The sequence below is a fragment of the Taeniopygia guttata genome, chromosome 2 (assembly GCF_048771995.1).
Source record: "Taeniopygia guttata chromosome 2, bTaeGut7.mat, whole genome shotgun sequence".
Classification (NCBI taxonomy): domain Eukaryota; kingdom Metazoa; phylum Chordata; class Aves; order Passeriformes; family Estrildidae; genus Taeniopygia; species Taeniopygia guttata.
This window is the reverse complement of record NC_133026.1, coordinates 119056509-119069115: the sequence shown is the minus strand read 5'-3', so window position 1 is coordinate 119069115 and position 12607 is coordinate 119056509. Positions and strand designations below refer to the sequence as shown.

The following is a 12607-nucleotide window of genomic DNA, read 5'->3' as shown; positions in this document are numbered from 1 at the left end:
CACTGAGGCACTACGCTCACATTTCCTCACACAGTATCTGTAGAAAATATTCTCTGCTCCTTCTCATCATGTATTTGAGGCTCAAAACCTACAATTTCTGGAGCTAAGCTGTTGGCATAGCAAGGTATTGTGGAAAAGGCCATTTTACTCAAAGAATGTTGCAAATTTGGCACAAACAGTATAATAGAGTTTAATAGAGTTTAATGTTCATTCTTTTGGTAAGGAACCTATGCATAACATGCATTTTTATGTATTTAGGAGCGATATTATTTCTCAATTCTCCTATATTTTATTCTCTGCTCTATGGAGAACTTTCCCGTGTCTCTAAAAAATGTATGAATTATATCATGTAGTTTTGAATTTCTGGAAATTACCTTGGTGAAAACTAAAGCATACGTTTATAATAGTCATAAAGCCTTGCAGCAAAAATGGGGGTTTGCTCACAAAAATAAAGGGTCATGGTTTATTTCTGTTGCAAGCAAAAGTAATAAGTGGGAGATAACTTTAAAAATTTTGCTTTGGTACAGTACCAAACCCAGATGTGTGCCAGGAGTCATCTTCACTTCGAGATGCATCCTAAGAGCCACCTCAGTGGGCTGAGAATACTACAGTATATGCATTTGTTCTGAGGACTTTTTGTTAGCTTTCTAAGCAAGATATCCTTGTATATGTGCTGGTATTCAGTTTTGCTTTTATAACTCTGCTTTGTTTTAAAAATAAGTTAAATTACGTGTAAGTATATGACTTCTGATAGTCACAAATCTGAGATTCAGGTGTATTGTTTTGAAAACAACAGACTCTAAGTAGATTTATTTTAGTAGACACCATATGGATTACATACTGCTATATACCTCTTTACTATTTGCTTTCTAGCTATTTTGGCACTGTTGTTCATAGACTAAGGAAAACAAATTCTCTTCTAGAGTACATGAAGTGAGGTGAGCTTAAATGTTGGTCTCAGAGAAGTGCTCATGACATAACCAAGCTTTAGTCAGTCAGAACAGTGCTTAAGGTGTTGGAAATGGCTGTGGATCCCAGGAAAAAGTCTGTGGGGGACATGAGCTGATGTCCACAAAGCTATGATATGTTGACTCTTTGCATCTGGTGTTTCCCTCAATACTTGCTAAAGAAAAGTCATTTGACCTGAAGAATATTTGACTGAAACTGAATTGCCTTGAACTCTCAGTGGTGGCTGGGGTTGACAGTAGAGGGTTGGAGTTGTGCTTGGAGGGTGCTCATTGTGCTTGATTTGGCTTCTGAGTGCGCTAGTTTAAAACCCAGTGGGAAAATTTAAGCCACTCAAGCTGCCCCCTTTCCCTCCCTCACTTCTGGTAGTGGAGGAAACACTAGGAGAGATTATAAAATGGAATCACAATTTACTGGAAAATTGCAATAACCACAGCAATGTTAATAAAGGAATGTAATAAAGTGAGTGTTTTACCCACAAAAGAGTATTTACCACTGTACAAACCAAAACACTTCCTGAAGACAGAACCTCGTGTGGTTTCCCAGTCAAAGGCAGAATGGCAACTGGCCCCATGCTGAAAAATGTGGTGGATGGGAAAACAAAGTGGGTGTGTCTGGGAGGCTCCCGGCCTAACTTCCCCCCAGCTGGAAAACAGTGGAAGGCCAGACTAAACCTGGTGGGATCTGACATGGCCTTGGAACAGCTTAGGGACCCTTCCTCTTGGCCTGACTGCGGGAGTGGGCTGGGATGCTCAGTGGTTCTGGCTGCATTTTGGGCTCCAGCGGCAGCTCCAGCGGCTGCCCTGGCCGCCATGGCTGTGGCTTGGGGTCCATGTGGCTCCATTTTCTTTATTCTGGGGCTCGCTGGTGCTGTATTTCAGCACCAAACCAGAAATGCTGTGGTTCAGAGGAACTGGGGAGGGACTGCCAGCAGCAGAGAGGGACAAGCCCTGCCGAGGTGACTCTGAGAGCTGCACACGCCCTCCCTGGGTTCTGCTTCCAGCCTCAGCTTCCTCCTGCTGGAACCACGTTCCCTGCCATGACGTGGGTGGTATGGAATTAAGCAGTGCTAGAAACTCCATCCCTTTTTCCTCTAATCAGGGCGCCAAGGCAAGGGCTTTGTTTTATATGACAGTGAGACACAAAACTAAGGGATGCAGTGCCGCAGCAGTTGGAAGCTGTAGGTGCTGTTGTCAGTATTGGTAACTAACACTTCTTTTTAATAATATGCCCCAAGTCAGTAAAATCAATGGAATATAGGTAGAAGTTCATTATTCCATTTTAATCTACTTTTCTGTAGAAGGCAAGCTGTGAGCAGCTGTGTGCGATGTATTGTGGAGCAGTAACCTTAATGTTGGGAGTCTGTTAATTTGCATAAGAGCCATAATGTTTTATACTGAACTCATTGTGTCATGTTACTTGAACATATTGAAATGAAAGAATAAACTACACTGTACATGTTGATCAATGCAGGAAGAAGTTTTTGTGTTGGTGCTAGTATATAGGATTTGATAGTTATGTAGGATTATAGAATTCTTTGAGAAATTTCTTGAGATTAAAAAGGAATCATGATTTGGGGATTTTTGATGATTGAAAGTTCTACTATTGTAGAAAATTATTTTCCCCATGGTGGTTTAAAGAACAGCATCCATAACAGAATTTATAAGAGAATTTGTTTTATCCATATAGAGAAGAATCCTTCACCAAATGATGCCAGTGTTGTTGAACATAGCAAGCACATGTTTGCATTGTAGTGTGGCTTTGTGGTAATTGTATTAGCAATAAAAAGCTGTTGAAGGTTTTCAGGGAATAATTTGCATTTCAGAAATGCTGGAAACTACTTTAAAAATATATAATAAATAGAAACAATGAATTTATGGACTTGGACGAGTCTTTGCTGTTAAGGAAGATATTTGATACACTTCAGCCAGCTGTCTTAAGTCCTTGTAGGAATCCAGTGTTCTAAAGAAGCTAAGTCTTCAGATGTGTAGCTCACTGCACTGAGCCTCACCTTTTTCTTGACGTATATAACCAAGTGTTTATAAATTCACAAATCTTATATAAATACATGCAATCCTAGAGCCTTTTCAAGCGTATCCATTATCAGTGTTTTATGATTTGTTTTACATTAAAGCTTTCCTACTTGAAGTAGTGTTTTAGCCCATAAATATTGATTTTGATGACAAAATAATTAGGTTAGTTTATGTTAAACAAACACATAACTTTTTTTGGAGGTCTGCTGGGTTTCAGAAGAGTTGTTAGAACACAGTTCAGTTCGTACAGTGGTCCGTAGGAACAAAATCCATTGCGGTTGCTTACAGCTGAGAGACAACTAGCAGTGGCTGATACTTCTAATCACTTGGGCAATGCTGTTTGAATTCAGAAACTTTCTTTTTTCTTCACTGAAAAAAGTCCTTTGCTGACAGCAAATGTCAGCCATTATACTCTGCCAAATGAAATAGTGCATGAAATTCTGCTCTTGTTTTTTAAGCAAGAAGTTTTGTGTAGTTTCCATGATTGTACGTTGAAGTACTGAAGTTTCATTCAACCTAATTGTATTTTTCATCTTAACTCTATCTGGTGATCAGATAATTATTCTGACTTTAAAAAAGTACATATAGCCAATATGGATGCTTGATAGGCAGTTTCATTGCTAAATTGAATTCAAAATATGATAAAATTGTTTATTAGTGATTTTGGAAAATGGTAGTGAGCTTTTAATGCTCATTTTCTTTTACATATTGAGGTTGAAGCTTCCCAGATAATTTTCATAAGAATTAACATAATTGTTCTAGGAGTATGCATGTGGGTCTCATACTTCTTTTGCCATCTTGTTAAGAATTAGGTGCATCAAATGTCTCTAGGCTAAATATGATCTTGCAGGAATGGCTGGCCATTCCTTAGAAATAATTATTTCTTATTGAAAAATAAATGTCATATTGCGTTTAATCCATATCATAATTAGTGAATGTTTTTCTTTTCCTGGTCTCCTCTTCTGGACCTTATTTGTACAGAATATTTACAAGAGTCATCGGGAAATTATTGCCCTGTTTGCTCTTACAGGCTCAGTATAAAGATCTGTAAATTGGACTTTGCTCTAAAAGAATGTTATCTGTTTTGAGAGGTTTTCCTTTCTCTTTTATATGTATATATATTATTTCCTTTGTATATTACTTGACAGCATGGTACATTTGTTTTTCATGCTGAGATAAATAACTAAATAGCTAAATAGAGAAAAGGAAAGAAGAAGCTTCCCAATATTTCATTTAAGAAGGCTATTTCCACTCCTGACAGGGGCAGGTGATCACAAGCAATAGTACTGTGTGAAGTTATCCTTCCCTTTTGTAACTTATACAGGGCTGTTCTTGATTTACTGCAAATGTAAAGTAAAATGTTTTTTCTTAAATTAGCTCTATTAGCTGTGTGTGACCTTAATCAGGAATGAAGCTAACCCATTTTACTTCAGGTCTTCGTGGCCTAGAAGTACTTTTTGAGCAGCTATAGCTTTTGAGGCAGTCATTGCTACTTCCAGGAGGAAAACATCTGAAGAAATGCTGCTGCGCTGCGTGCTGTCCGATGATGCTGTCGATATGTTGCTTGTAGGCATGCAACAAAACTGCTGGTGAGGGCAAAGGCAGCGTGCGTGGCATGGGGTTCACTCCAGCTCTGTCCACCCACAGCTGCTGCTAATTCTGAGTTTGACCACTCAGGTGGTAAGATTTGCACAGTCTTGTTGGAGTGAACTAAATGAGTTAAGCTGTTAAGAGCTGAAAGGAGAGTGCCAGAATTTGCAGTAAGGAAGGCTGCCTGGTTCTTCCCAGTATAGGATGTTCCTTGGAGTTTTTTATAACTTTACAAAATGTTAGCCTTTGGGGCTAGGTAGTTGCTGCCAGCTTAATTTTTTTTTTTTTTGCTGCCAAAGTACTATAGCTCTCTGTGAGCATGCGTGGAAAAAGTTGTTTCTCATTGTAGATTTTAAAAAAATCCACAAACAAGTGAAACAAAAAAAACCTAATCTTTTTTTGGAAATGCTCCATGTCCCTCCCTTTGAAAGAGGCTCGGAGTTAGAGTGTGGGAAGCGCTGGTGAAGGGCACTGGGGAAGAAGAACCTATTACGAGTCACAGCTTTGCAAAATTCTCAGATCGAAAAACTTTAACTTTTTAAAGAAATGACAGATCTCACATGGTGTCTTGGGCATGTGAAAGCTGTGTGCCTGGAAGAGGAGAGGAAAGCTGGATTTGTACCCCAGTGCCTGAGAGTCAGAAGCAAACCCATGGGACATTGACATGGATGGGACCCTAGTGTGGTGGTCCTGGCCCCAAAATGCCATAGACTGTGAACAAGGGAGGCAGATGTGGTGGGGGAGTGAGAGTCAATATTGGGGGAATGAAGGAAGAAGGGGGAGTCAAGGGGAGAGTGTGGCACTGCCAGCCAAGCCTGGAAGTGGCTGAGCTGGGAGAGATAAAAATCCTTGGGGAGCAGGATAAGGTGAGACTTGGCAGGGGTGCTGAAGGTAGGAATGAAGAAGGACCAGGCTTGAATCAACATGGGCCAGAGGATATGGCTTGAGGAAAACAGGCAGAGAAGTTTGTTCTGGAAGGCCCAGAGATCTTGAATATTAAGTAAACACTCTGATTTCAGTAGAAGCTCCTCAAGAATGTTTTCAGTCATCGCCTATGACTAATTTCCATGCAGAGAATAATTTCACATTTGCAACCTACTTGATACTACCTTCCCACAAAAGCTGCACGGTACATCTGAAGATTTCAAACCAGCTGCTCTTTTTTTATGGATGCCAGTGTGACAATGTCTGATGCCTCAGTTTCTTGTTTCTAGAAGTGGTGAATGCAAACATTTTTCCAGCGTGGCGGTGTCCAAGTCAAGGATTGTCAAAACTGAGCTTATCTTTGGAAATCTCTTTTGTGTGGCACCCTGTGAGGAAGCCCCTCAATTTGATGGTATTAAGTCACATGCTGATGTACTGGGTTTTTTTTTTTTTTCCTTGCAGGGCTCTCACTCTGGTCCATGCACAGGATGGACTTGCTCTGGGAATGAATCTGGTTGATGCATTGGAGAAGGCTGTTCTCTGGAGTACCCCACCTCACTTCCAGCAGAAGTCGGGACGTGCGTGGTGGACGAGGCAGGTGATTGCAGAAGGCAGGAGCCATTCTGGTGCTCTGTGCAGCTGCATGCTGCCCTGGCGTGCGGGGCTCCCTTCCTGGCTGTGCTGCAGACTTCCTAGGTGATGCTAGGTAAGCTGCTTGATCCTAGCTTTTCTTATGTCTTTGCTCACTGTGTCTTGCTTTCTTGTGGATGACTTAAGGTCTTCGGATCTTACTTGGAAGTACAGACCACTGGTGGCTGGGGGTGAGGCAGTGGGGGCTGAGGTTTGAAGGTGCTATATAAAGCACAACATAATGCCAAGTGTTGTGAAAAAATTAGGCCTGAGTTATGCCAAACTGGAGACAAAGTTGTCTTCAAAACTGGAGAATCATTTTGACCTTAAAGCTGTCACTGCTTTAGTTAGGAAGCTAGGAATAACACAGTTATTGTAAGTTAGGAGTAACAGAGTAAGGTTAGGACTAACCATTATGTTGATGGAGCACTCAGCTGCACCATTGAATTCACAAAGAAATCACTTGTTCTGTCTTCCAAAAAAAAGTTTGAGTAGTGTGCAGTAAATCAGTTATAGGACCGTACCCCAAATGCCAAGAGTTAAACAGATTATTGTTTTGATTAGTGGTAATTTTGTGAGTTTTTGAACGGCACAGAGGTGCTGTGGAAATGGTATGACAACTGTGACATGTACCATGCCACAAAAGCAAACAAAGGGAAAGTTTAGGTTTTCTGAGACTTAGCTTCTGATATTTCCTCCAATGAGTGCTTGCATCCAGATTAGTTTTAGTGTAGACATTCGTATCATGCAAGATGATTTGGGGTGCAAGAATCACAGCATTTTTTGGTGCTGTCAACTGAGATAAAAATGTACATAAAGTTAAAATTAGATGTAAATTCATTCATTGCAGCCACATGACTCTTGTGCCTGGTTATTGTATCAGATACTAAGTAGTGTTTGTAATGCCCACTATCAAAATGGCTTGGAGTCAGAATTTCATCTGCATTTCCTCAGTCATGGGGTTTGTATTTTTCCACTGTGATGTCCATAGCTAGCTACAATGCAGTTGTAATCAGTAGATAACAGAGAATTTTTTCGGCAATTCATGGTTCAGCTAAATATTGTTTCAAGTTACCTAACCTGAATGCAAAATACCTAACATTAAATCAGGTTTTATGAATTAACCAAGAGCATGTTTTCAGTGCCTAGAAACATAGTGAGTGTGTTTGCCAGATAAGCTATTTCTCTCTATTGCAGGGAAGAGAGAGAGTAAAAAACGATGAAGGTTTTATAATGGCTGAATATTACATTAAATACACAGAGCAAGATTCCTCTTCCAACCTGCTCACAGGGGATCTGCTACATACAGCTCTGTGAAAGGCTGCACTAGTGCTTTAGGTGTTGAGCAACATTTCTAAGTGCTGCTTTCTAAGAAAACATGAGGCATTTTTGTTTGACTGCCTCTGTGCAGTGTGCAAGTCTTTCTTTAAAGCTTTGAAAATAAACAAAAAAAAGTGGTGGGGGTGGCGGGGAAACAATCTGTATTTTATGAGCAGAAGTTAAAAATGAAATTATTTGCTTTATCTGGAGTGTTGAGAGTTATGTTGCAATTAGACTGATGCAATAGCACACATTACGAAAGGATCTCGCTGGGAGAGCCCGCAGGAGGAAAGCACGGGACTGGAACAGCAGGGGTGTTGTGGGCCTGCAGGGCAGCGCGCTGGCACAGCCACACCGTGGAGATTATCGGCTAATGTGAGACAGGAGCGCCAAGGAGAACAGAAACTCTGCCATTCCTGTGTGTCCCATAAAACGGGGGTAGAGGGAGAGAAGGCGGGTGACTTGTTTTTATCAATGTGCCTACTTTATTTCAGTGTCACGTCTAATCCGGTATGGAAAATGTTTTCTGTTATGTCAAAGAAAGAAGGAATGGGAATGGCAGCTAGTGATGAGCTAATATGCTTCAAATGCTGCTAATAAGAGTGGAATTTTACTCAGCTCACTCTATTTCTACAATAGAAAAGTAAAATTTCTCTTGAGTCATCTGAAACATCTGTTGAACAAATTGGTTCAATTTCATGAGCCTGTTGCTAATTCTGAAAAGTAGATGGTGTTTTATAAGATCAGTAGAGTCAGGTGGTTAGAGCCCATATTCTTTACTTTTTTTTTTACTATTATTAAAGATCATGTCAAAATGTTTTATTTTTATGAATACAGTAATACTGTGGTTAATGTTTCTAGTATTTCAAGTTTCACCTTTAGTTTAATGAGTTTTCTTCACTGTTTTTAATCAATATTACTAGTAGTCTTTAAAGTTGTAGGCTTCCAGCTTTGTATCAAGTTCTTGGTAGTGAAGTTGTTGAGCAGGTTTTAAAAGAAATCTTCTTCCAATGCATTTCTATTTCTTTACTTCTGCATTTTTCCTAGTCTGTTTTACTTACAAGTAAAATATACTTGTTTTAATAGAATTTTAATTTTAATAGTTGCTTCTATTGCCGTGTTCTTATTTGGACTGATCCTTTTTAGATTTGCAGACGTGTGAAAAATATTGTAGGTGACAAAGCAGTTTATGGCTTCACATGCTAGATGCCTAAGAATGTCTTACAATCAACAAGCTGACATCGTATGAATAATAAGAGAAGAAAAAAGGGAGAAATTAAAAACAGTTTTCCCAAGATTTTGTTCCCCTATGTCAGAAATGTTTTGATTTTATCTCATATAGATACATGCATCTTAAAGTTCTCAGGTATATCTCTTGACACTATCATCACTGAAAGCAAATCACAAATGTAATGCAGATCAAGTTAAGTTCTGTGTGCTTTACAGTTAAGTATTAGAAAATCAATGCAAGTTCTTCCTATTTACTACCTATAACTGGCTGTAATACTTTGATTTATTTAAAGGGAAAAGCTGGACTTTGAATTTAGACAGTGAATATACACTTTCGTTATGCTACGTATATTACGTGGAAAATGCAAGACTGGCATTAACCGTGTGCATCCAGTCTAATTGTAAGCTATGATGTTTTTAGCTTTGTGGTCAGGGTGTCTATTTAGAGTAGCTTAGTGCATGAGGGATGTGATTGGAAGTTGATAATACTTTCTAATGTTACTTAAAAAGTAAAGGAAATGATCTGTTTATTACAGATGGTTTTTAAAGCGGTAATATTTGTTAATTATGTAGTTTGTTCGTCTTCTTTAACTTAGGAGATAATGGAGTTATAAATAGGAGGACAGCAGTGTGGGATATCAATGTTTTTGAGGGATTGCTGGGCTGAGGAGGAATGGAGATGTGTATACAACTTTTCTGAATGTGGATGTGAGTACTGCTGGTGCAAAAAGCTGCCCCTCTGCTGATAAGGTGTTGCGAACTCCCCATGTGTGTTGGTTTTGTCCTTGGTGTGGCTCACTGTGGCTGCAGATGACGTTCATGAAATGAAGTGAGGGGAAAGTTTTGTGGCTGAAATCCTGTGCCAAGTCTTTTTGAAGTTGTATGCAGCAGCTGTGCTGTAGCTAAAGAAAGGCATTCTTTTCCTCCATCATAACATCTGCATGGTCTTTAACAGCAGAATTGTTCCACTGTGATGTGTCATTTAGCTAATCTGGGTTGACTTCATTAAGTCCTTTTTTTCTTCTCCTTATTAGAAATGCTCACATTACTTTGGGAAATAAGTTTTTGATGATCTGGACTTGAGCATTTCTTTGTAGAAACAGTGGGCTTCAGTCAGAAAAAAAGTCAGAAGATGAGAAGAGACTTTGTAGCTCAGTGAGTCTCTTCAATCTGGGCAGCTCTATGTGGACATCATGAATTGGATTTTTATGTGTCCTCTCTTGTTTGGAGGTTAGGGGCTGAACATGCAGCCATTTTTTGTGGAGATGCCACAAATGTGACATCATGGCAGCTAGCATTGGTCTGACAGCTTCCAGATGTGCAATTTGCACCCTCTGGGCTGAGGTGTTACCCCCTCTCCCTTGTGCCAGTGCCACTGCAGCCACAGCTCTGGGCTGAGCTGGCTCAGGGATTCAAACCAGAGGACAGCTCAATGAATTTTTGGTTGAGTCACTTGGCTGGCCCTTGACCTCCATAACTGCAGAGTTGGACAAATGTCTGTGCTGAAGATGGCCTGGAAGAGAGGGATGGCAGGACCCAGCTCTTGCAGTTGTAAATTGCTTTCAAAACCATGCCTTGGTTGAGAAGGCAATCACGGGAAGTGTTTTTAAGAAATGCCTGCTTGACTGTTTATTGTGTTTACTTTTAAAGTAGAGAGAAATAAATCAATCAGGTGCAATTTTGAAATTTTAGCTTTAGTATTTCTTCCAGTTGAAGGTTTTTACACAAAGACTTTTAAACTGAATTCTTATTTAGTCTTCTTACAGTGTGAGACTAAGAGTTCTGTAATTGTTCACTCTGTTAGCACTGTGAAGCTAGTGAGTTTTTAAAGCCTAAAGGGTGGGATCTAATGGTCTGAAATATGAGGTTGTACTCTTGGAGAGCAAACCAAAGATGGTAGAAATGTTGCCCCTTCTGTCTATTGAAGATTTTGGCTATCTTGACTGTAGATATCTTGGATTTAGAGGGATACCTGACTTTCAAAGAGTATGTTCTGAACTAAATCTGGAGGAATACACTGTAAATTAAATGGGGGGGTGTGTGGTTTTTTTGGTGAGAATTGCCACATTTTATCATCAGGAATTGCTGGATGTCCGTTTGCTTTCTGCTTGAATAGTAGCATCAGTCTTCCTTCTGTAATCTTGTAGGAAAATGACTGTACTGGAAAAGCAAGTGTGCTGATTTACGTAATTGTACTCATTTGAGAAGTTTGGTTTGTGAGTTCCAGTTAACATAAATAAGCAAAATGAGGGAAAAGGACAGGAAACATGCTCCTGCCTATTAGGTTTGTTAAATAATATTTGCAAAATTATCTTCTAGTCAAATTGTGATTGTCTTCAATTCATGCTAGTAAGGCTATGGTTACTCCTCACACACACTGTCTATAAAATTGAACATACACTAGCCACAATGAAGAATGAATACTACACTGTACAAAGTAATAAGGTTTTCATTATTGCTGCTATTGCAAATTACTTGAAATACTGCATATTGAATGGAAAAAGTTAGGTCTGCCTGCATGTGTAGTTCAGGTGCAGCCTGCCTACCAGTGGAGTGTGACACACCTGCCTCCTCATCTGAGAGTGACCATGACCACATTACCAGGGACTGAGCATGCCCTGGTGGTAGCTGGGCATTTCAGTCTCACATGTGAAAAACATGTGTTTCCTAATGCCTAAAGAGCACAGCTAGGTCCTAGGAATAGATATGCTTGGCAGCAGTACTCCAAAATATGTATTTTATCTACACATTTAAAAATAATTAGCAAATTAAGATCATAAAGTCAGTAAAACTGAGCACATTTAATACATTCTGGTTCCAGTGATGTTACTGTGAGGTAAGGGCAAGCAGACCATGACTTGTTTCAAAAACAGGAAGCGCCTACATTTATATAAATTGCGTAGTTTCAGCTGTCATAAATGTGGTTTCAATGCAGTTGCAGGAGTAAAGCCCAAAGTAGTTATAACCAGCTTACTTCCTCTTTCAGTCAAAGTGCAAATAGCCATATAATTAACAATCTGTGGCTCATTTCTGTAGCTGGGTTAACTATTCTGTTTCGCCTGTTCAGTCACTGTATAAACACAGAGGGAACTTGACTTGGTTAAGAACATTTTGAAACACAAATATCCCCAGTCATAACCAGATCTGCAGATTCACAGAAGAGGGTCTTCAGTTGCCCCTCAAGCTTGGCAGCAGTAACGAGACCTGTGAGTGTGGCTGGATCTCTGCCAGGCTCCTTGGAGAAGAGCGAGACTTGCCAACTTGGCATCTTGCCATGGTAAACTGCATGGGGCAGCAAAACCTGCTGCAGAGCTGGTAGACAGTTTTTCTCTTTAGGGACTTCCCTTCTTACATTCCATTACAAATTGGCTTTATTCAAAGTCTTTTATCATTAATTTTTTGAGGACTGATTGCTCAGCTTTTTTGGACAGCTTTTTTTCTGAGTTTATTCAGCCATCCTGCCTTTGACTCTACTCCATGCACTTAGTGTGACAGAAAAGCTTGAGTACAAAAGGATAAGAAAGAGTTCCTCTTCTGTTCCCGTACGCTCTCGGGTTGGTTTAAATATGCTTTAGGCTGCTTGGAGAGCCTTTGAAGAGAGCCCTAACTTTTCATCCAGACAAGGCCTGTACACTCTCTGTCTCTGCTGATATAATGCACTTGAGCAGCGAATACCTACTGAATATTCCCCATGTACTCTGCTTGCTGGAAAGGACCATTGAGGAGCCTTTTCCAGGGAAAGTTTGCTCACCCAGGAGATTTTCTGCAGGGAAGCACTGGCTGCATATGGTGATTGAGTGTGCCTTTTCTTCATGCACTGCATTTTGCAAAGCCCTGTGATAAACCTTTAGGCAGAGATCAACAACAATTCCTCTGTCCTAAACATAATATAGGACATTTCCCTTCCCTTTCCT

The 12607-nt window shown here is 39.9% G+C and overlaps 1 protein-coding gene across 2 annotated transcripts in view; it reads left to right on the top strand.

Annotated features, from left to right (window-relative positions):
• Nucleotides 1-12607, top strand: part of NCOA2 (nuclear receptor coactivator 2) — a 186870-nt gene that overhangs the window by 63589 nt on the left and 110674 nt on the right. For both annotated transcript variants that reach the window (XM_030266319.4, XM_030266320.4), the window contains exon 3: nt 5976-6219. The gene's annotated coding sequence lies outside the window, so the exon portion shown is untranslated. The remainder of the gene's footprint in view (nt 1-5975; nt 6220-12607) is intronic.